The sequence below is a fragment of the Tiliqua scincoides genome, chromosome 2 (assembly GCF_035046505.1).
Source record: "Tiliqua scincoides isolate rTilSci1 chromosome 2, rTilSci1.hap2, whole genome shotgun sequence".
Lineage (NCBI taxonomy): Eukaryota > Metazoa > Chordata > Lepidosauria > Squamata > Scincidae > Tiliqua > Tiliqua scincoides.
The window spans coordinates 257,134,826-257,155,835 of record NC_089822.1 but is presented as its reverse complement, the minus strand read 5'-3'; the positions used below and the strand labels follow the sequence as shown (position 1 = coordinate 257,155,835).

The window sequence follows — 21,010 nt, the reverse complement described above, 5'->3', positions numbered from 1 at the left end:
AAATCTGCCCTCTCCACATTGTTGAAGTGGTCCAATGGAAAGGCAGAAACCAATACGGTAGGTTCCAGCGGTGTCACAGCCAGAACGTGACTGTGTTCAGCCATGAACTGCCTCAGGGACTCCGGCTCCAGATTTTGCCTGGAGGTTGTCTCCTGAAGCCTTTTCCATAACTGGATGTAGCTACAAGGCAGTGGAGGTTTGGGATCAGAGTTTTCCTTCTCTCAGATGAGCTACCTTCCCAGGCTGACGAGTCCCATCTACCAGGTATAACAGGCCTGTAAAAGTAGGGCAGGTTTATTACCAGGCTCTCCGATAAAGATCCGAGAGGGAACAGCTTGCTTAAGGCTTGTCTAGGAAGCTCCTGGATGAGATAGGGTTTAAACCAGGGACTTCCTTGCTAACACCTGTAAGCACTATGCTACTTCTCCCGTTTCATAACTTTGTGGGAAAATTTATAGGATCAAATGATTCCTGTGTCACCGTGTAGGCTCATACATTTGACCATAATAGGACATTGCTTCCTATGAGGGTACATCATTGGTTCATCCAGCATTATGTTGAATGATATTGGCTCTCCAGGGCTTCCCAGAGATGCCAGTGATTGAATTTGGGTCCTTATGCCTGCAACACATAGGCTTTACCTCTGGGCCCTTTTGATTCTTCCAGAGGTATTGGGTTTATTGATCTACACATGACCTGATGGATGAACATGGTTTGATAAGAACATAAGAACCCTGCTGGATCAGGCCATAGGCCCACCTAGTCCAGCTTCCTGTATCTCACAGCGGCCCACCAAAAGCCCCAGGGAGCACACCTGATAACAAGAGACCTGCATCCTGGTGCCTTCCCTCGCATCTGACATAGCCCATTTCTAAAATCAGGAGGTTGCACATACACATCATGGCTTGTAACCCATTATGGATTTTTTCCTCCAGAAACTTGTCCAATCCCCTTTTAAAGGCATCCAGGCCAGACACCATCACCACATCCTGTGGCAAGGAGTTCCACAGACCAACCACATGCTGAGTAAAGAAATATTTTCTTCTGTCTGTCCTAACCCGCCCAACACTCAATTTTAGTGGATGTCCCCTGGTTCTGGTATTATGTGAGAGTGTAAAGAGCATCTCCCTATCCACTCTGTCCATCCCCTGCATAATTTTGTATGTCTCAATCATGTCCCCCCTCAGGTGTCTCTTTTCTAGAGACATCTCTTTTCTTGATACATGTGCATATTGTTCAGTACATTATTCTGAACGTGAAACCCCATTGTCATGCTCAGGGCTGTGCAGATACGCCATCCCCCGCTTTAAAAAAAAGTATTTTACAGTTTACATAAAGGAAAACCAAACAGCTTCCCAAATAATGTAACTCGGTGATTAGAATACACAATGCACATAGAACACACTGGCACGCTTTGGCGATGAACCAGAATGATATACAGGCTCATTCAATGCACACATTGAAGCCTGGAGACTTAAAGCCTGGAGAGGAGCTGCACTGCAGTGGCACTGCATGTATTACATTATCTAAAGGAAACACAGCACCATGGGGCAGGAAGTGAATTGGATCAACCACAGGAAGCTACGTACTGCCGAGTCAGCATTCGTCTGACTCTTCTAGTTACCGATCTCCGTGCATGAGGTTACTGGTTTCTATTTCTGCAACATTTTCAGGTAGGCTTCGTAAAAGCATCACTCCCTGCCCCCCCCCCCACAAACCACTGCCACTCAGCTCTCTCTTCTGGTCTCAGTCAGCTCTACTCAGTAGAGTCTACCCAGTGCAGGCTGTGGGACAGCTATTGAAGAACAGGAAATCGGAGCATAATAATAGCCACTGAGGGGTGTGAGGGAGGGGTCAGGATCCAGTGGTGGGTCCTGATCTGATTTTTGGTGGGTCCCCTAAAGGTGATAGACAGATCAGATAACTAATTGCTTCAAGCCCTGAGACTGTTCAAAAATCAGAGACTGTAGCTGCTAATTACCCTGCAAAGAGCTCAGCTCCTGCAGTTTGCAAGGATGTGTAAATATTGGGAGATAAATGTTTCAGGGTCTTTTTTGTGGTTATTATTACTTATAAATGAATGAATGAATAAGATATTATTTCTTTCTACAGCTCCTTTTTTCAAAGACTGGTAAGCCTAGGTGGATCCCAACAGAGTGTTGTTTTTAAAACGTGGGTCCTAGTGCTAAAAAGTTTGGGAACCACTGCCTTACAGTTTGAAGTGGTATAGTTCATCAGCAACATTAGTTCATCAGCTAGATAGCATCTAGCTCATCTCTTGTGTGCAAATACCAGTCAGGCAGAACAGTAGTAAACTAGATGTGTATTAGCAGGGGTTCCAAAAAGGGTTTTAGGACCACAGAAGAGAGAGCTGCAGTGATAACAAAAATAAAAAGTCACTTTCAGCATACCAAAAGATGGGAGGGCAAGGATTTAATGCAGCAGTTTTCAACTGGTGTGTCGTGCCACATTAGTGTGCCACAAAAGGTCCACAGGTGTGCTGTGAGAGTTTGGAGCACAGGGATTGAGAATTGCTGAAAAACTCTTCCAGGTTCTACATAAGAACATAAGAACAGCCCCGCTGGATCAGGTCAAAGGCCCAGCTAGTCCAGCTTCCTGTATCTCACAGCGGCCCACCAAATGCCCCAGGGAGCACACCAGACAACAAGAGACCTCATCCTAGTGCCCTCCCTTGCATCTGGCATTCTGACATAGCCCATTTCTAAAATCAGGAGGTTGCGCATACACATCATGGCTTGTAACTCGTAATGGATTTTTCCTCCAGAAACTTGTCCAATCCCCTTTTAAAGGCATTTGGCCAGATGCAATAACCACATCCTGTGGCAAGGAGTTCCAACTAAACGCTGAGTAAAGAAATTTTTTTTTTGTTTCTCCTAACTCTCCCAACACTCAATTTTAGTGGACGTCCCCTGGTTCTGGTGTTGTGTGAGAGGGAAAAGAGCATCTTTCTATCCACTCTGTGCATCATTTTGTATGTTTCAATCATGTACCCCCTCAGGCACCTTTTTTCCAGACTGAAGAGGCCCAAATGCCATAGCCTCTCCTCATAAGGAAGGTGACCCAGCCCAGTAATCATTTTAGTCACTCTCTTTTGCACCTTTTCCATTTCCACTATGTCCTTTTTGAGATGTGGCGACCAGAACTAGATGTAATACTCCAGGTGTGGCCTTCCCATTGATTTGTGCAATGGCATTATAATATTAGACGTTTTATTCTCAATAACTTTTCTAATGATCCCACACATGGAATTAGCCTTCACTGCCGCTACACATTGGGTCGCCACTTTCATCAAGCTGTCCACCACCACCACCCCAAGACCTCGCTCCTGATCTGTTACACACAGCTCAAAACTCATTAGCCTATACGTGAAGTTTTGATTTTTTTTTTGCCCCAACGTGCATTACTTTACACTTACTTACATCTGTGGCTCTGTTTTTAGGGCAATGGTCTGTAGTAACAAATTGTCTGTTACTCTGCCAGCTCTGCCGGGGACAGGCAGACCAAAAGCAGAGCCACAGAACCTGGAAGAGCCTCCCGGAAGCCAGAAATAATGAGCAGTGAAGACCACAGAGGAGACCAGAGAGATCAGTGTGCCATGAGAAGAAAAATGTTGAAAATTGCTGATTTAATGGCAAGGAGATTACAAAGCAAGTTGAAAATAAAGGAATCCGTATACCACAGAACAAAACATGGGCCCTCACTTAGTCTATTCATGAGCTCCATGTCCAACCTAGCATCTGCATGGCAGCTAAGGAATGGGCAGGATGTGCACTGATGCTCTAACACTGTAGCAGGGCAGTTGCTGGTTTGATGGCCAGCGGGCATCAATCTTGCTTTCTTAGTGGTTATCTGGGATTATTTGGAGTGTTTGACTTTCCCACACTTCTGGATATCCGATGGTCTGCAGGCTCCAAAGAGCTGACCCCAAGTCAAATTTCTTTGGGTGCCAGCAGCAGTGTCCAGTGCAGCATCAGGGGATGCCAATGGGGGTTCCACAGTGCATGGGCACCCCAGCCACCTCACACATGCACTGGGAAGAACCATGGCTTAAGCAATTTATCCAGCATGTTGCAATGGTAAAGGACTAATATCGGCTATAGAAAAAAATTAAGTTTGCCCTTTCTGGGTTTAACAAACAGGAAAATCCCAGACATGTTGCTCCTGTTACTACATTCAAAGGTTTCTCTACTGTCTTTGTTTCTGCTTTTGCGTCTAGGCTGTGTGACCAGAACTGAGGAAGCCGGTCCGGTTCACTTTCCGGTTCACTTTCTGTTCTGCTTTGTGATCCGAATTTTCCCATAGCCAAAAGGTTTAGTAACGGAAACTGGGGTCTTTTGCAGAAGAAAAGGGGAGTTCTATTCCCCACTCGGTGACCCCATCTCATAGCCATCGACTTCCCTACAGAAAAACAGAGAGAATGAAAACAGATCACCAGTTCCCAAGTGCTGAGCATGGTGTCCATTAATATAATCATTTAGTAAAGGGCTATTTGAGCCACAGACAGATGAGCTAATAAGGTGACAGGGCACAATCCTAACAAGGACTACTCAGAAGTAAGTCCTATTTTGTTTAATGGGGCTTACTTTCAGGAAAGTGTGGTTAGGATTGCAGCCATAGGCCATAGGCTATCACGTCTAGTTTTGGAGATATAGTATAGCCTCTTTAGTGTATGATTCAAGCAGCTTCCTCATGAGGCAGCCTACACCATGGCTTCCTCATGAGGAAGCTGCTTGAACCATTCACTAATGAGGCTATACTATATCTCCAAAACTAGACGTGATAGGGCAAAATGGATGCCATTTTTGGAAGCGGCACCCCAAATTCATATCAAACCACCATAAAGTTTGGGAAAAACTTTTCTGACCCTCAATTTTGTAGGCCTGTGTAATCAATGTGGGGGAAAGGCAGCACTTTGAGGGCAAGCTCTGCCCCTAATCTGGTTTGGAAGCACCCTCACTGGATTCAGCCTAAATGGATCTGTCCTTTCCAGGGTTGGGCTTGGAGTGGGGGGATAGCAACATATGTTTTGTACAATTCCAGCAGAAGTCTATTGTGTACAGTGTGGATTAACCAATGCCTGTGATGTCTCCCATTCCTGAAGCAGTTCTGCACCTTAAAAAAATGTTACAAGTTAATAGATGTGGAACTTCTTTAAAAAACAATTTAAGGCAATCAGCCAAAGGCACACCTGAAGAATGAAGGTTGGGACAAGATAGTCGAGTGCTATTCAGCTCTCTGGTATACACGCTTATAATTTCACTTGTGAAGCTGGGCGCAGCTAAAGGACCCACAGAGAGTTTTCTTTTTGTAATGTGTTGGTCTTCATTTCTCATTGCAGGCACAACATAGTAAATTAGCAGTTGGTAAATGGCTTAAAAGGAGAAGTAAGTTCTTGTGTAGCTAACTTTGGATCTTCTCTGTGGCCAAAACTCTCAGATTTGGAACAAGTTCAGCAACTGAAAAAAGAAAGTGCCTTGAAGCTGACTGATCACTGAAGCCCTCATCACTGAGCAATCCCAATGAAGTAGGACAAAATTTTAAATGTGTTCTGCTTCATTGGGATGGCTTTACATGTAGTCCCATGCACAGATGCTCAAGCCCCATCTACAAATTGAGCAAATTATTGCACAGCAGGGGGTTGGATTATAAGATAAAGGAAACTGGACTAGATGGGCCTAAGGCCTGATCCAGCGGGGCTGTTCTTATGTTTTTATGTTCTTATGACAGTGGATTCTGTGACCAAATATCACCCTCTGCTGGTATTATTGGCAACTGCCAGTTCTACCTCTCTCTGAGCTGGGCATATTCCATCATTTTAAACCAAGAGACTGTTTATTTCCCATTTCAAAGGCAATATAGAGGATAATACTGAGATTACACAGATTGAATGGTGAGAATTAGCCTTAGTTTTGGATGGAGAAAGGAGATACTCTTGTGTCCGTCCCATCCTAAAGAACTGAGTTGTGCTCACTCTCAGATCTGGTGATGATGAGGCAGCATGTAGAGGGGCAATGCACTTGGCAGCCAAAACGGCACCTTTTTTTTTTTTTTTTTGCCCAGGCATGCGAATTGCCAAATGGGGTCAAATAACCAGTTCATTGTACTTTTTCCAGGTGTGGCCAACCAGATGCCTCCAGCCAGCTTCCTCTATTATGTGTTCTGGTATGCAGGAATACTGCTTCTGAATATGGAAGTTCCATTTTGTTGGCACTGATCACAGCAGTTGCTAGGCCTGACCTTTGTGAATTTGCCAAATTGACTTTCTAATGCAACAGTGGAGAAGCCAATTGCCAGTTTCCACTCCTCAAAGAAAATCTTATGGGAAAGTTTGAAGACTGGCTGCTGGATGTTCCTGTGTTGAGAGAGAGAAACTGACCAGGGGTTTTCCCACACTTGCCCTTTAGAGTAGACAGTTCCAATTCTGTCCCAAGTTCCCTCTTTGTTGCGCTAGACCGGAAGTAGTTTCAAAGCATGGCAAGGATGTAGGAGGGAATTGTGTCGCCTCTCATCACTGATGTTACTATCCAATATCTAGACCTTTTCATCTCACAGCACACTGAGAAGGCACTAAACTTATCAAAGCACACCATCAGGTTTTTGACAATGGATAAGGCACACCATACTGCCAGTGGGGGGCTCACATCCCCCATTGGCCCTACAAATAAATGACCTCCCCCCAAATTCCTGTGGCACACCTGTGGACCACTTGTGGCACAACAATGTGCTATTGCACAATGGTTGAAAATGGCTGATCTAGACATTCACACAATCTTATTGCAGAAAAGACTCCATGTACAGCAGCCTTCTATTGAACCAGCCACTGGCTGATCTAATGCAGCATTGTCTACAGCAGGAGTGCCCAAACCCCGGGCCTGGGGGCGCATGCGACCCTCGAGGACTCCCAGTCTGGCCCGCAAGGAGACCCCAGTCTCCAATGAGCCTCTGGCCCTCCAGAGACTTGCTGGAGCCCGCACTGGCCCAACGCAACTGCTCTCAGCGTGACAGCCCACTGTTCAACCTCTTGCGAGAGCTGTGGAACGAGGGCTACCTCCACTGCTTGCTGTTTCACATCTGTGATGCAGCAGCGACAGCAAAAGAAAACTTTTATAGGCCTTGAGTTATTGCAAGAACTTCATCCATTCATATATGTTCCATCTCTAATATAGTCATTTATATAAATTTATTCAAATTTGAAATGTAAATTAATTCTTTTTTTTCCTAGCCCCCAACACAGTGTCAGAGAGATAATGTGGCCCTCTTGCCAAAAAGTTTGCACACCCCTGGTCTACAGTGACTGATAGCAGCTTAAGAGGGTTTTAGACAGGGGTCCTCCCTAGCCTGACCCATGGCCCAATCCTGTTCCATCAGCGCAAGGGCCAGGTTGCTGGTGTGACAGCTGCTGCCATGGTGCTCAGGCGGGGTGGTCAGTACACATGTCTGGCAGCCCTGGGGCCACAGCAATGGAGCGTTCAACAACCTGTCAGAGCAGTTAAGTCTGTGGAGGGGGGCATTCCAAGGGAGGATCAAGACTGGAATTGGGGCTCTCCAGAGGTGCAGTGAAGGCAGACTGGGGGGGGGGGCAGATAAGAACATAAGAACAGCCCCACTGGATCAGGCCATAGGCCCATCTAGTCCAGCTTCCTGCATCTCACAGCGGCCCACCAAATGCCCCAGGGAGCACACCAGATAACAAGAGACCTGCATCCTGGTGCCCTCCCTTGCATCTAGCATTCTGACATAGCCCATTTCTAAAATCAGGAGGTTGCACATACACATCATGGTTTGTAACCCGTAATGGATTTTTCCTCCAGAAACTTGTCCAATCCCCTTTTAAAGGCATCCAGGCCAGACGCCATCATCACATCCTGTGGCAAGAAGTTCCACAGACCAACCACACGCTGAGTAAAGAAATATTTTCCTTTGTCTGTTCTAACTCTCCCAACACTCAATTTTATGGATGTCCCCTGGTTCTGGTGTTATGTGAGAGTGTAAAGAGCATCTCTCTATCCGCTCTATCCTTCCCATGCATAATTTTGTACGTCTCAGTCATGTCCCCCCCTCAGGCGCCTCTTTTCTAGGCTGAAGAGGCCCAAACGCCATAGCCTTTCCTCATAAGGAAGGTGCCCCAGCCCAGTAATCATCTTAGTCTCTCTCTTTTGCACCTTTTCCATTTCCACTATGTCTTTTTTGAGATGTGGCGACCAGAACTGAACACAATACTCCAGGTGTGGCCTTACCATCGATTTGTACAACGGCATTATAATATTAGCCGTTTTGTTCTCAATACCTTTCTAATGATCCCAAGCATAGAATTGGCCTTCTTCACTGCCGCCGCACATTGGGTCAACACTTTCATCAAGCTGTCCACCACCACCCCAAGATCTCTCTCCTGATCTGTCACAGACAGCTCAGAACCCATCAGCCTATATCTAAAGTTTTGGTTTTTTGCCCCAATGTGCATGACCTTACACTTACTGACATTGAAGCGCATCTGCCATTTTTCTGCCCATTCTGCCAGTATGGAGAGATCCTTCTGGAGCTCCTCACAATCACCTCTGGTCTTCACCACTCGGAAAAGTTTGGTGTCGTCTGCAACTCTGCCACCTCACTGCTCAACCCTGTCTCCAGGTCATTTATGAAGAGGCTGAAAAGCACCGGTCCCAGGACAGATCCTTGGGGCACACCGCTTTTCACTTCTTTCCATTGTGAAAATTGCCCATTGACACCCACTCTCTGTTTCCTGGCCTTCAACCAGTTCTCAATCTATGAGAGGACCTGTCCTCTAATTCACTGACTGTGGAGATTTTTCAGTAGCCTTTGGTGAGGGACTGTGTCGAACGCCTTCTGAAAGTCCAGATATATAATGTCCACAGGTTCTCCTGCATCCACATGCCTGTTGACCTTTTCAAAGAATTCTATAAGGTTTGTGAGGCAAGACTTACCCTTACAGAAGCCATGCTTATTCTCCCTCAGCAAGGCCTGTTCATCTATGTGTTTTGAGATCCTATCTTTGATGAGGCATTCCACCATCTTACCCGGTATAGATGTTAGGCTGACCGGCTTATAGTTTCCCAGGTCTCCCCTCTTTCCCTTTTTAAAGATTTGCTATCCTCCAATCTTCTGGCACCATGGCCATTTTGAGGGACAAGTTGCATATCTTAGTCAAGAGATCAGCAACTTCATTCTTCAATTCCTTAATAACTCTTGGGTGGATGCCATCAGGGCCTGGGGACTTATTGATCTTTAATTTATCAATGAGGTCTGAAACATCTTCTCTTTTAACCTCTATCTGACTTAATTCCTTGGTCAGGAGGGGCCCTTCGGGCAGCGGTATCTGCCTGAGGTCTTCTGCCCGAGGAACAGATAGCTGCAATGGACCACCGATATCCTATGCCCCCAGCCTGGCCTCAACTCACACTAGATTGGTACAGCCTGATAATTGTACTCTTGAGAAACAGAAGCTGAAATTGTGGACTGACCCCATTGAAAAACATTGCAGCTGAAGTGCTGTGAGATGACAACGTTCTGAATGTGGAGTTGAACCCACAGTGGACTATTCACACATTCATATTAATGGTGAATTGTATCAAGGCTGTTGCATTCATTACATGAGAAACCTGCATGAATCAGCCTTTGGTAGTATTATTACTTTCACTAATGCAAAAGTAATGATACTTTCACAATACTGTCAAGCGGGAACAATGCCAGGGTGGCCCCCTCATCCCATGGAGTTAAGGCAGCCTTAAAGGAGTTGCTATGGGACATCTGTTCATTATTTTTTCCCCCTGCCCCCCAGTAATGTAAAAAAAACAAACCAGGCTCTGAGCCACAGAGGCTGCCCACAGGGAATGGGTTAATTTACAAGAGGATTCTCACGTACACTCTGTTTGGTCCAATCCATTGCACCTAATCCCAGTACACCTTGGTCCCTTGGATCCATCCTACTACCCTGCAGATGCCTGATTTTGTCTGATCTCAGAAGCTAAGCAGGGTCAGGCCTGGTTAGTACTTGGATGGGAGACCGCCTGGGAATACCGGGTGCTGTAGGCTTATACCAGAGTCTTTCGAGACTGAAGGTTGCCAACCAACCCCCTGCCACGGTTAGGTCAGGCCCATCCCTTGGCTTGCCTCTCCCTGTCAGGGTCTAGCTGCCTTTGGAGCAGGTAAGATGGGATCCCAGTGGGGAGTCCTGGCTCCTCCATGCTCCCCCAGGGCCATTTCCCTTCACAGGCTGGGTACGCTAGACAAAAGCCCAGGCCAGCCTTGCCTGAGGCCTTCCCTTGCTCCCCTTCCCAAAGGCTCCCTCTCCTTGCCTCCAAGCCTCTGCCATCTTTCTCTGACTCTCCCTGTCCTGTGCTCTCTCCTCCTCAACTCAATCCTTCCTCCTCTTGTCCTTCCACCTCCCCCTTTATCCCCCTCAGCTCTCCATCTTTCCCCAGTTGCTGGTGGCCATCATCATTAAAATAAAAATGGCAATTTGAATGTTGTTAATGTTGCCCCAAACAAATTTGTTTGCTTAAAAACAGTAGGACTTCCTTAAGGGAGAAAGTACTAAGGAATGTACCAGTTGCCTTCTGTGCAACCTGTGAGCAAGAACTGTGGCTCTGTGTGTAGTGAAGCTGAGCATTCTCATAATAACAAAGAGTGTGGTAGCACACTTGATTTTGGATCAGTGGCTCCTGCCTGGTGGCACAGCAAACAAGAAGTGGGGGGCAGTCTGCCCTGAGTGCCAGGCCAGAAGAGTGTATGTGTGCATTTGCTCCAGCAGCTTCCCAAGTCAGAAAAGTGGGTGGATGTGCACTCACAGCAGTGGCTGCAGTAATTTTTGGACATCTGAAAGGAGGGGGGCCTGACTGCCAGATCGAGAAGCCGCAACCATCACAGCTTCTTCTGTTTTCACCAAATACAAAGAGGAGGCCACCTCCTCTTCTGAGAGACGTGACATCACAACACAAAGCTACTAAAAAAAAACTCCACAGTCAGGGAATTAGAGGACAGGTCCTCTCCTGGATTGAGAACTGGTTGAAGACCAGGAAACAGAGAGTGGGTGTCAATGGGCAATTTTCACAATGAAGAGAGGTGAAAAGCAGTGTGCCCCAAGGATCTGGTGGTGAAGACCAGAAGTGATTGTGAGGAGCTCTAGAGGGATCTCTCCAGACTGGCAGAATGGGCAGAAAAATGGCAGATGCCCTTCAATGTCAGTAAGTGTAAGGTCATGCACATTGGGGCAAAAAATCAAAACTTCACATATAGGCTGATGGGTTCTGAGCTGTCTGTGACAGATCAGGAGAGAGATCTTGGAGTGGTGGTGGACAGGTTGATGAAAGTGTTGACTCAATGTGCGGCAGCAGTAAAGAAGGCCAATGCTATGCTTGGGATCATTAGAAAAGGTATTGAGAACAAAATGGCTAATATTATAATGCCGCTGTACAAATCAATGGTAAGGCCACACCTGGAGTATTGTGTCCAGTTCTGGATGCCGCATCTCAAAAAAGACATAGTGGAAATGGAAAAGATGCAAAAGAGAGCGACTAAGATGATTACTGGGCTGGGGCACCTTCCTGATGAGGAAAGGCTACAGCGTTTGGGCCTCTTCAGCCTAGAAAAGAGGCGCCTGAGGGGGGGACATGATTGAGACATACAAAATTATGCAGGGGATGGACAGAGTGGATAGGGAGATGCTCTTTACATTCTCACATAACACCAGAACCAGGGGACATGCACTAAAATTGAGTGTTGGGAGAGTTAGAACAGACAAAAGAAAATATTTCTTTACTCAGCATATGGTCAGTCTGTGGAACTCCTTGCCACAGGATGTGATTATGGCGTCTGGCCTGGATGCCTTTAAAAGGGGATTGGACAAGTTTCTGGAGGAAAAATCCATTACGGGTTACAAACCATGATGTGTATGTGCAACCTCCTGATTTTAGAAATGGCCTATGTCAGAATGCCAGAAGCAAGGGAGGGCACCAGGATGTAGGTCTCTTGTTATCTGGTGTGCTCCCTGGGGCATTTGGTGGGCCACTGTGAGATACAGGAAGCTGGACTAGATGGGCCTATGGCCTGATCCAATGGGGCTGTTCTTATGTTACGTTCTTATGTAACAAGGCATGACATCACAATGTCACCACTTCAGGTGCCACAGCCCCTGGTGACGCCACTCCTGCCTAGTCTGTTGCATGATGAATGCCTCTTAACTCCTAGTAGTTTTAGAAAAGCATCAATGACAATTTGTATTGGCAACCTTCAGTCTCGAAAGACTATGGTATCGCGCTCTGAAAGGTGGTTCTGGCACAGCGTCTAGTGTGGCTGAAAAGGCCAATACGGGAGTGACAATCCCTTCCACACCGAGAGCAAGTGCAGTCTGTCCCTGGTCTGTCTCCCTGGCTATGGGCCTTCCTTCTTTGCCTCTTAGCCTCAGACTGTTGGCCAAGTGTCTCTTCAAACTGGGAAAGGCCGTGCTGCACAGCCTGCCTCCAAGCGGGCCGCTCAGAGGCCAGGTTTTCCCACTTGTTGAGGTCCATCCCTAAGGCCTTCAGATCCCTCTTGCAGATGTCCTTGTATCGCAGCTGTGATCTACCTGTAGGGCGCTTTCCTTGCACGAGTTCTCCATAGAGGAGATCCTTTGGGATCCGGCCATCATCCATTCTCACGACATGACCGAGCCAACGCAGGTGTCTCTGTTTCAGCAGTGAAGACAATAGCAACAATGAAACAACAGCAACAATGAAAAGGCTTCCTTGGTCTATATTGGGCTGCAGAAATTGGCCAAAGAGGAAAGCAGAAGTGGGTTTTTGCATGCAACTCTGAGCACGCACAGTTCCTGGGCCAGTTCCTGGGCTAAACAAGCTCTCAGAGGCACCCTATGCCTTAATGTTAAGTGAATTTCCGACCAACTATCGCATTCCCTACCACCCACGCCAAGGCACTATTTTGCACCTGGCTCTGCTTGGCAGACCTCGGGGCTCTAATAGAAGACAAAGGACACTCCTGTTCTGCAGCAATGATCTTTGATAGCAGGTTAGACTCTCAAGGCTGGATCACTGGCGGGTAGGGGGATCAAGGATCAGCCAGGTGGGGCACTAGTCAAGGGCCCATCCAAGAGCCCATCTGACTGGGCCAGCCCCTTGAACTATAAATACCAGTGTGTAGCTTCCAAAATGCCACCCAGGAGTGGACACTATGGAAGGCCCAGTGCAGGCCTTCCTCCAGTAACTGGTGCTGGTCACTAGCCAGCCTAAAGCAAACCACAACCATGATTTGATTAATGGTTCAATACAAGTCAACAATCACTTGGTCTGCTGTTCAAAGAAAATCATAGAAGAGGGTGTGACTAAAGGCTGTTAGAGATGATGACTCTGTGGAATCTCTCTGATCAGTTGCTGGGGGAGGGGGGACCTTGAGGGTGCTACTGCTTTCATGCCTGGCCTGTGAGATTTCCTGGAAGTATCCTTTTGCTTCCTGGAGGTATTCATTCTGGGAAGCAGAATGCTGGATGTGATGGCCCAGACCTGGCCTGCTTCACCAGCACCTTGAACCTCGTGGTCTCCGAGCCTGCATTTTGGCACTGGCAGTGAACCAGGATTGCAAGAGTCCAGAGCAGAGGGCTGTCCCTTTAAGACTTCTATGTTCTGGGTAATCTAGGCTTGGAGGTATTCCTCATTCCTCCTCTGGCCCAGGCTGGAGCACATTCATCACTACTGCTGTATAGATAAATTGATTAGTAAAGAAGGCAGATTCCCTGCCCCAAGGCATTATGTGGGTGTTCTTTCCGGCTCCATGAGCCTCTCTGCTCAGAACCAGACCACAAAGGATCAAGAGAAAGAAGTGATGCCAAGACAAGTTCTTGCTTGGGAGTCATCACTGCAGAGCTTTCTTCACATCTTCCCTCTTAATTTTGCCCTGCAGTTACTCCACTGTGCCTGGGGTGGGAAATTCCACCGTCCACAGGATAAGGCCACACGTTCATCTTGCTCCAGTCATCAGGCGGTGTGGTTCCTTCTTACCTCATCCCTCCTACACATTCTGAAGCAAAATGCTGTAGATTCCCTTGGGGATGGCTGAGAAGGAAGCCCTGATGCTGCTTGCAGAGTGTGCTCTTCGCCATCCTGGGAGTTCTACCTATGATCTCATTGGCTACACTCATTGCAGGGAGGAGGCAATGGGGACATACATGCCAATTGCAGGCCCAGATCAACCTACTCTACCAAAACCCTCTTTGATATGGTGCCAGATCTGCTCTCCTCTCCTAGTGGTGTGGCTGAGAGCCTGAGCCAAGAATCAGGAAGTCCTCTTTTCAAATCTTGCCTCTGTCGTGATGGCCTAAATTGGGCAGCCTAATTTATTTACTCAAATATTTATATCCATGGCCAGCTCCAGGTTTGATTGGGACCTTGGTAAGGTGATCTTTGGTCACCCCTCCTTTCTGGGTGGACTCCTTTCCAATGATCATGGTGGAAGCTGTGGGTTTCTTTCATTTGTGATAGGCCAGTAGCAACAACACCAGCATTCTAGCTGCTGCTGGTGACCTGAATCCCCCCCCCCCAATGCTTCAAGAAGGTTTGCAATGCTACATGGGGGGAAAACATGGCTGGAAGCAGTCATCAACTAGAACGTTGTGTTGGGTCACCAAGAGTGAAAGAAGCCTGCATTCTTCAACGAGGTAAAGTCCACCCAGCCAATGGTTCCTGGCAGCATTCAATTCTGAGGGGAAGAATGCAGGAGACAGCAGGACTCTCAAGGTGGCCCTTACAAAGGCCCCCTTCTAGCCTTAGCCCCCTCTCCATGTGCAATGTGGAGACAATGACACCGGCCTCTTTTGTCTGGTTGTTCAACCAACACTGAGCAAATGTGTGCAGTGTGCCTTGGACACTCAAAAAAAAAAAAATAGTCTTCACTGTTTTTAACAACTCATTGATTTGAGATGGTAGAAATCTTGTAGGTGAAAATATGGGACATAAAATATGTCCCATATATTCTAACAGCATGAGAGAAGGTGCTTCTGGCCTCGGTTCAGCTAATGCTAGTCATGCTTTAGGCCCAGGCCAACTATGCTGTACATCTATAAGAAACCACATCCCATGTGAGTCACATCCGTGAATGTCAACCCATGTGGAATTTGCAATCATGCATTCACTCCAATTGGGTGCTTTCTCAGTGGGAAAGGTGCTGTCAATCCTCCTTTATCTCATCTCCTCTCGAGGACTCAAATTCCATGGATATTGGACAATTGCATGAGTTTCCAACGAAAGAAATTGATTCCAAACTCACAAATAAAGAAGGGGGAAAGATAGTTGGCTTACTCACCAATAAGGAAATCCATATGGATTTTATATCCAAAAGTATGCTACATTTGAGAAATGCTGACTTCCACATGGGCTTTTTCACATTTATTCTGGGCCTTAGACCCATTGATGAGTTTAGGTTTTTCACATATGTTCTGGGCCTTAGACCCACTGAAGAGCTTGAGTCATGACTTGCCTCACTTAGATCAACAGAGCTCAAACATGACAAGCCTTCTCTACAAATGGACCTGTATCTCAATATTTTGCATCTAATCTGTGAGTGCACGATATGAATATGATATCATATGGTATGGTATAAGACTATGATATCATATCTCCATTAGGTGCCAAGAATAAGCTTACACAGTGCCTAATTTGAGTAGCATCTCACAGGCTTCAGTAGCATCTCACAGTCTTCGGCACTGCCATGCTTTCAAATGGTTACCTCACCTCACAGGCTTGGTGCTGAGGAAATAGGGCCACATCCTGAATTGTTCAACGCGGGCTGACAACTCTTCCCCTCCAGCCTTTATTTTTAGCCCGAGGAAATGACACAGCCTCACTTCTGCTTCCTTATTCCATAGGGGAAACCGGGACACCCACAGTTCTCTCAGAGAAAGCCATTAATTGACTTCCTCTGATCTGTTGTCCCAACTCAGGCCTCTCCTGAACTTTGAAAACAACTGCAGCACCAAATTAGAGTAGTTCACTTTGTATGACATACAAGGACGTTATGCAGAGGATTGATAAAAACAATCACAAAACATCCGTTTGATAAAAAACAACTCCTAGTTAAATCACTGTCTTACTAAATAGTGCATCACAAAGAAATGCAAAAACAATTGTGATATTAATCATATACCAATTATATTTGTTGAACGTGCTTGTTGCATTCACTGAAGCACCCACCAGTCTCAGAAAGGTTCCTACAGATTGCTGAGCTTCTCTTATTGCTTCTCTGTTGAAAAACAGTATATAAATAATAGTAACAACTTCTTCTTCTCCTCTCCAGGACTGGCTTGGAGTCTCCAGGAATGAGCATCTATCTCCAGGTGACAACCGAAAGCAGTCCTGGAGATTTCAACAGGGTCTCATTACCAATATTGCATCAAGCTGAAAATTAAAATTTCCAGGAAGAGCTTCAAGTAGATTTGGCAACCCGAACTTCCACTCTCACAAATGGAAATGAGGAGGAACAGCCATTGTTGTGACCAGGCCAGACCAGGCCAGTGGCTGGCTGAAGTGGCTGAGAAGCATGTTGGGGGAGAGCTGTGAATGATTAGGGGTACCCCACACCCTGAGTCTGCCAGCCATCCACTCTGGCCCATAATCCACCAAACAGCTTTACAGCCCACTCCTAACTAAATCCCAGCACAATGATGCAGTGGTGCTGGAAACAGGTGCCACTGGAGGTCTCTTCGGGGTAAAGGGACATGTGTCCCTTTGCCCCAGGATAAGCCCCAGAAGCTTCAATGCATCAACTTGAATCTCTGCCAGCAATATCGCTGGTGTAAGTCCATGTTGATTCATGCAGGCTGATCAAGCAGTGGCATAGCTGGAGGGGAGTGCCGCCCCAGGGCCCACCTTCCTGGGCTGGTACCCTCTAAATGTGAGCGGAGTTTCTATGTGAGAACAAAGTGTTTATTTCTGGCCATCATCTGTTTATTGATGTCACTTCCAGCCTTCAGCTGGCACCACGAATGTTAACTTTGGTCTACTGTGTGAAACTTGTTTGACATCCCTGCTTTAAGGCCTTCTGTTGTAATCCCTGTTTTCATACCTTCTGAGGCCTTCATATGTCACTTCCAAGTTTTCTAAGGTCTTCTGGAGGTCTTAGAACACCCTCCGGACATGATTGGAGCACAGCTCTAGTTGTGTGCAGCAACTGTTACCCTGCACATGCCCAATCTCGTCTGATCTCTCGGAAGCTAAGCAGGGTCAGGCCTGGTTAGTACTTGGATGGGAGACCTCCTGGGAATACCGGGTGCTGTAGGCTTATACCATAGTCTTTCGAGACTGAAGGTTGCCAACCACCTAGTTGTGTTCAGAGGGGTACAGGGGGCAAAGATTTGGGAAGGCACAGGGTGGTGATTGCCACAAGGGTGGCGTTGCTATCCCCAAAACTATGTGCTCCACCTAGGAACACAGCATGCCCCTCCTCTTAGCTACGCAAGTGGCATTAGGCCCAGGAAGGGGGTTTGGATATGGCAAGTGCTGGCACTGCTGATCCTGCCCCTTCCCAGTCCCATTCTGCCCATCCCCTCCCTGTTCCACCACCTCCCTGCCCTCTCCTGATGCTGCACCAGACTTACCTGGTGCAGCTGGCTTCCACACAGCTACCAGCACCATAGGAAATCTTCAGCCTTCCCACTGGAACGCTGGCTAGTAGCACTGTCGCAAAGCACTTTCTGGCACTTTTACAACAGTGCATGCCAGTGGAACACATGTTCTGCCGGCGCAGGTCCTGGATAGGATTGAACTGTTAATTAGCTCTCCAAACCATGCTCACTGAGAGTGAGAAAAGAGCCAGGGCAGTGACCACTCACCTCATCCTCCAGCACCACTGAAGTGAGGAAGGAAAACTGTACACCGACTACAGACGTCTGAGAGGCAGCCTCACTGAAGGTGGAGGCAAAGAGGGGCTGCAAGGGGGCTGGTATGGCACAGAAGAACAGAACTGGAGCAGAAATCCCATCACACTTAAAAATTACCAAATCCAAAAGCACGGACATCTGAGTTACAGGTGGATCCTACACATTGTCCCAGGAAAGGGTGGCTGCAAGAAAATGAAAAACAGAACATCAAGGGGGGGAGGAGAGAAAATGGGTGTGAAAGCAATGGGTGTGAAGAAATGGGTGTGAAAACAATCAAGGAATTGAAGAATGAAGTTGCAGATCTCTTGACTAAGGTATGCAACTTGTCCCTCAAAACGGCCACAGTGCCAGAAGATTGGAGGATAGCAAATGTCACGCCTATTTTTAAAAAGGGAAAGAGGGGGGACCCGGGAAACTATAGGCCGGTCAGCCTAACATCCATACCGGGTAAGATGGTGGAATGCCTCATCAAAGATAGAATCTCAAAACACATAGACAAACAGGCCTTGCTGAGGGAGAATCAGCATGGCTTCTGTAAGGGTAAGTCTTGCCTCACAAACCTTATAGAATTCTTTGAAAAGGTCAACAGGCATGTGGATGTGGGAGAACCCGTGGACATTATATATCTGGACTTTCAGAAGGCGTTTGACACGGTCCCTCACCAAAGGCTACTGAAAAAGCTCCACAGTCAGGGAATTAGAGGACAGGTCCTCTCCTGGATTGAGAACTGGTTGGAGGCCAGGAAGCAGAGAGTGGGTGTCAATGGGCAATTGTCACAATGGAGAGAAGTGAAAAGCGGTGTGCCCCAAGGATCTGTCCTGGGACCGGTGCTCTTCAACCTCTTCATAAATGACCTGGAGACAGGGTTGAGCAGTGAGGTGGCTAAGTTTGCAGACGACACCAAACTTTTCCGAGTGGTGAAGACCAGAAGTGATTGTGAGGAACTCCAGAAGGATCTCTCCAGACTGGCAGAATGGGCAGCAAAATGGCAAATGCGCTTCAATGTCAGTAAGTGTAAGGTCATGCACATTGGAGCAAAAAAATCAAAACTTTAGATATAGGCTGATGGGTTCTGAGCTGTCTGTGACAGATCAGGAGAGAGATCTTGGGGTGGTGGTGGTGGACAGGTCGATGAAAGTGTTGACCCAATGTGCGGAAGTAGTGAATAAGGCCAATTCTATGCTTGGGATCATTAGAAAAGGTATTGAGAACAAAACGGCTAATATTATAATGCCGTTGTACAAATCGATGGTAAGGCCACACCTGGAGTATTGTGTCCAGTTCTGGTCGCCGCATCTCAAAAAAGACATAGTGGAAATGGAAAAGGTGCAAAAGAGAGCGACTAAGATGATTACGGGGCTGGGGCACCTTCCTTATGAGGAAAGGCTACGGCGTTTGGGCCTCTTCAGCCTAGAAAAGAGGCGCCTGAGGTGGGACATGATTGAGACATACAAAATTATGCAGGGGATGGACAGAGTGGATAGGGAGATGCTCTTTACACTCTCACATAACACCAGAACCAGGGGACATGCACTAAAATTGAGTGTTGGAAGAGTTAGAACAGACAAAAGAAAATACTTCTTTACCCAGCGTGTGGTTGGTCTGTGGAACTCCTTGCCACAGGATGTGGTGACAGCTTCTGGCCTGGATGACTTTAAAAGTTGATTGGACACGTTTCTGCTGGAAAAATCCATTACGGGGTACAAGCCATGATGTGTATGCACAACCTCCTGATTTTAGAAATGGGCTATGTCAGAAGGCCAGATGCAAGGGAGGGCACCAGGATGAGGTCTCTTGTTATCTGGTGTGCTCCCTGGGGCATTTGGCGGGCTGCTATGTTTTTCAGGAAGCTGGACAAGAGTCAAGAGACTAGTCAAGAGATCTGCAACTTCATTCTTCAATTCCTTAATAACTATTGGGTGGATGCCACCTTATGAAGAGGTTGAAAGGACAGATCCTTGGGGCACACCGCTTTTCACCTCTCTCCTTTGTGAAAATTGCCCATTGACACCCACTCTCTGCTTCCTGTCCTCCAACCAGTTCTCAATCCATGAGAGGACCTGTCCTCTAATTCCCTGACTGTGGAGTTTTTTCAGTAGCCTTTGGTGAGGGACCGTGTCAAACGCCTTCTGAAAGTCCAGATATATAATGTCCACGGGTTCTCCCACATCCACATGCCTGTTGACCTTTTCAAAGAATTCTATAAGGTTTGTGAGGCAAGACTTACCCTTACAGAAGCCATGATTCTCCCTCAGCAAGGCCTGTTCGTCTATGTGTTTTGAGATCCTATCTTTGATGAGGCATTCCACCATCTTACCCGGTATGGATGTTAGGCTGACCTGCCTATAGTTTCCCGGGTCCCCCCTCTTTCCCTTTTTAAAGATAGGCGTGACATTTGCTATCCTCCAATCTTCTGGCACCGTGGCCGTTTTGAGGGACAAGTTGCATACCTTAGTCAAGAGATCTGCAACTTCATTCTTCAATTCCTTAATAACCCTTGGGTGGATGCCATCAGGGCCTGGTGACTTATTGATCTTTAATTTATCAATGAGGTCTGAAACATCTTCTCTTTTAACCTCTATCTGACTTAACTCCTCGGTCAGGAGGGGCCGTTCGGGCAGCGGTATCTGCCCGAGGTCTTCTGCCGTGAAGACAGATGCAAAGAACTCATTTAATTTCTCTGCCATCTCTAAGTCTCCTTTTATCTCCCCTTTCCCTCCCTCACCATCCAGAGGGCCAACCGCTTCTCTGGCGGGTTTCCTGCTTCTGACATATTTGAAGAAACTTTTATTATTCCCCTTAATGTTGCTGGCCATGCGTTCCTCATAGTCTCGCTTGGCCTCCCATATCACCTTCTTACATTTCTTTTGCCACAGTTTATGCCACTCCCTTGCATCAGACATTCTGAAGTTCCCAAACCAGGAGGTTGCATATGCCTATCATGGCATATGCAACTGAGCCCTGCAGGACACTGTAGCACAACAAATACCATGGAGAAGACCAACACTCTGCAGCACCACCTCCTGGAAACATGTGGACAAGGCAGATTTTTCCCCCTCTCCCTCTCATACCATTAAAGCAGGAGTAGGGTGGGGATGGCAGCCCATCTCA

At 47.0% G+C, this 21,010-nt stretch overlaps 2 pseudogenes; both read left to right on the top strand.

Annotated features, from left to right (window-relative positions):
* Nucleotides 1–9,949: 9,949 nt before the first annotated feature.
* Nucleotides 9,950–10,071, top strand: LOC136642516 (5S ribosomal RNA; annotated as a pseudogene).
* A 7,108-nt stretch (nt 10,072–17,179) lies between these two features.
* Nucleotides 17,180–17,301, top strand: LOC136642886 (5S ribosomal RNA; annotated as a pseudogene).
* Nucleotides 17,302–21,010: the final 3,709 nt, after the last annotated feature.